Consider the following 3,696-nt stretch of genomic DNA (forward strand, 5'->3'; position numbering starts at 1 on the left):
CTATGGCCATCCCTCTCCCCATCTGTCAGTTGACTCCCCCTAATTTTATTCCATGGTCCCTCATTTATGCTATTTTCACCCATTGTCCTCTTGAAAATATTCTTGGAGGCTCATAAAAGGCCATAAAGCTTCTGGTTGAGAAATGATGATCTTTTAATTAGCATTACATTAATTAATATGTTAATCCCATTAAAAATTACCCTGGAGCTGGAACAATATAGCACAGTGGATAGGGAGTTTTCCTTGCACATAGCCTACTTGGGTTTGATCCCTGGCATCCCATATGGTTCTCTAAGCCTACTAGGAGCAATTTCTAAATGCAGAGCCAGTAATAACTCCTGAGTGTCACCAGGTATGCCCCCTCCCCAAATTATCTTTACAAAGCATCTAGCATAGCATAGGAGCAAATAGTTGGGTATTATGGCATAGTCAAGTTGATGCAAAAATAACCACAGAGAAAACAACAAAAGACTTTTTCAAGAAATAACAGAGGAAACAAGAAAATGGAGACATATACCCTGCTCATGGATTAGGAGGATCAACATAATTAAAATGGCAATACTTTCCAAAGCATTATACAGATTTAATGCATTCCCTATAAGAATATCCATGACATTTTTTTTTTTTTTTTGGTTTCTTGGGCCACACCCAGCGGTGCTCAGGGGTTACTCCTGGCTGTCTGCTCAGAAATAGCTCCTGGCAGGCACGGGGGACCATATGGGACACCGGGATTCGAACCAACCACCTTTGGTCCTGGATCGGCTGCTTGCAAGGCAAACGCCGCTGTGCTATCTCTCCGGGCCCGACATTTTTCAAAGAATGTATCAAACACTCCTGAGATTCATATGCAATAATAAATGTACATGAATAGCTAAAGAAATCCTTGGGAAAAAGATGGGAGGCATCACTTTCCCCAATTTCAAATTGTAATGTAAGGCAAAAGTCATGGGGCTGGAGAGATAGCATGGAGGTAAGGCATTTGCCTTTCATGCAGAAGGTCAGTAGTTTGAATCCCGGCATCCCTGAGCCTGCCAGGAGTGATTTCTGAGCAAAGAGCCATGAGTGACTCTTGAGCACCACCAGGTGTGACCCAAAAATCACACACACACACACACACACACACACACACACACACACACACAGAAAGTCATTAAAATAGCATGTACTGGAATAAAGGCAAACCCTCAGATCAATGGAATAGACTTGAATATTCTGAGACTGATTTGCTGCAGGCGTCTTGAGTCTTAGCATCTCTAGTAGGGACGACTATCCTTCACGAAGGAAAGTGGGTACATGAATGGACAAATATGAAATATGAAATAATGAGACCACACAAAATACATAGTATGGAGATCCGCATCTGCAATTGACATGAGACAAATTTACTCTCCATGTTGGAAAATATATACAGACCCCAACTTTGAGGAATCTAATATGGAAATTTTAAGAATTTGAAGCTTGTTTCATTTTTTTTCTTTTGAGGGAAATGAGAATTAAGTGTGAAGAAATCTTTGGTTCTTGTAATTGGATTTTTGTAGAATTGTTTATAATTTTATTATTTGATTTTTTTGGGTAACACCCAGTTGTGCTCAGAGGCTTTATTTTTTTTTTAGATTAGGTATGAGATCTTTTTTTTTTTTTTTTTTTTTTTGGTTTTTGGGCCACACCCGTTTGATGCTCAGGGGTTACTCCTGGCTATGTGCTCAGAAATCGCCCCTGGCTTGGGGGGACCATATGGGACACCGGGGGATCAAACCGCGGTCCTTCCTTGGCTAGCGCTTGCAAGGCAGACACCTTACCTCCAGCGCCACCTACCCGGCCCCAGGTATGAGATCTTTTTAAATGATTTTTTTTTCATCTCTTTTTAAATGATTTTTAATATAAATTTTTTTTTTTTTTGGTTTTTGGGCCACACCCGGTGGCGCTCAGGGGTTACTCCTGGCTGTCTGCTCAGAAATAGCTCCTGGCAGGTACGGGGGACCATATGGGACACCGGGATTCGAGCCAACCACCTTTGGTCCTGGATCGGCTGCTTGCAAGGCAAATGCCGCTGTGCTATCTCTCTGGGCCTGATTTTTAATATAAATTTTTATTTAAGCACCATAATTACAAGCATGTTTGTAGTTGGGTTTCAGTCATAAACAGAATGCCCCCTTCATCAGTGCAACTGGTGAATTCCCACCACCAATGCCTCCCCTCCTCCCCTGCCTCTGCCTGTAACATGACAGGCATTCTACTTCTCTCATTCTTTAACATTGTCATGCTAGTTGTTAGTGTAGTTATTTCCCTGACAGCATTCATTACTCTTTGTGGTGAGCTTCAAATTGAGAGCCAGTCCTTCGGGCCTTCCAGCCCTGAACTCCATTGTCTCTGGGCCTTTTTACAGTAATGTCTTTAATTTTTCTTAAACCCAATAGATGAGTGATACTATTCTGTGTCTATCTCTCTCCCTCTGACTTATTTCACTCAGCATAATAGATTCCATGTACATCCATGTATAGGAAAATTTCATGGCTTCATCTTTCATGACGGCTGCAAAATATTCCATTGTGTATATGTACCATTCATCTGTTGAAGGGCATCTTGATTGTTTCCAGAGTCTCGCTATTGTAAAGTGATCTTGCTTGGGTGTACCTTTCCCACATGAGTGCTCAAGGTTAAGCCTGGGCCTCCCTCAAAGCCTGCATTGCATGTGCTTAACTTGATCAAATTTATAAATCTTGATATTGATGGGCTGAAGTGATAGCACAGCGGTAGGGTGTTTGCCTCGCACATTGTCAACCCACGACAGATGGTGGTGTGATACCCAGCATCCCATATGGTTCCCTGAGCCTGCCAGGACTGATTTATTTTTTTCTTATTTTTTTTTTTTTTACTTCTACAAGAAATTTCCCCTAAATAATCTTTGATGACCAATTTCTTTTTTAAGTTTTTTTTCTTTATTTAAACATCTTGATTACATATCTGATTGTGATTAGGTTTCAGTCATGTACCAGGAGTGATTTCTTTTTTTTTTAATATCCAAGATTTTAATATCCAGCAACAAAGCTCAATAACAAAATATAAATCAATTAAAAACTGGGAAGAAATGAAAAAAAATATGGAACGCTTCATGAATTTGCGTGTCATCCTTGCACAGGGCCATGCTAATCTTCTCTGTATCGTTCCAATTTTAGTATATGTGCTGCCGAAGCAAGCACACCAGGAGTGATTTCTAAGCACAGAGCCAGGAGTAACTCTTTTTTTTTTTTTTTTTTTTTTTTGGTTTTTGGGTCACACCCTGTGACGCTCAGGGGTTAACTTCTGGCTATGCGCTCAGAAGTTGCTCCTGGCTTCTTGGGGGACCATATGGGATGCCGGGGGATCGAACTGCGGTCCGTCCTAGGCTAGTGCAGGCAAGGCAGGCACCTTACCTCCAGCGCCACCGCCCGGCCCAGGAGTAACTCTTGAGCATTGCTGGATGTGACTCAAAAACCAAAAACCAAAAGAAACCAAAAAAAAAAAAAAACAAATCTTGATATTGAACCCAAATTTGTCAATCAGTCTTGAGAAGCCCTTTACCTGGGCTTGTGACTGTCATTTGAATGTGTGTGTGTGTGTGTGTGTGTGTGTGTGTGTGTGTGTGTGTGTGTGTGTGTGTGTGTGAAAAAGTCAGCATGTGCGTGCATGATGAACACAATGGCAAACAATATGGTA

The 3,696-nt window shown here is 41.4% G+C and overlaps 1 non-coding gene across 1 annotated transcript; it reads right to left on the bottom strand.

Moving 5' to 3' along the window:
• Window positions 1-3,094: 3,094 nt before the first annotated feature.
• On the bottom strand, window positions 3,095-3,200 carry LOC126005704 (U6 spliceosomal RNA). The gene has a single exon (XR_007494743.1). It is a non-coding gene; the product is annotated as a U6 spliceosomal RNA (small nuclear RNA).
• Window positions 3,201-3,696: the final 496 nt, after the last annotated feature.

Source organism: Suncus etruscus, chromosome 3 (genome assembly GCF_024139225.1).
Source record: "Suncus etruscus isolate mSunEtr1 chromosome 3, mSunEtr1.pri.cur, whole genome shotgun sequence".
Classification (NCBI taxonomy): Eukaryota; Metazoa; Chordata; class Mammalia; order Eulipotyphla; family Soricidae; genus Suncus; species Suncus etruscus.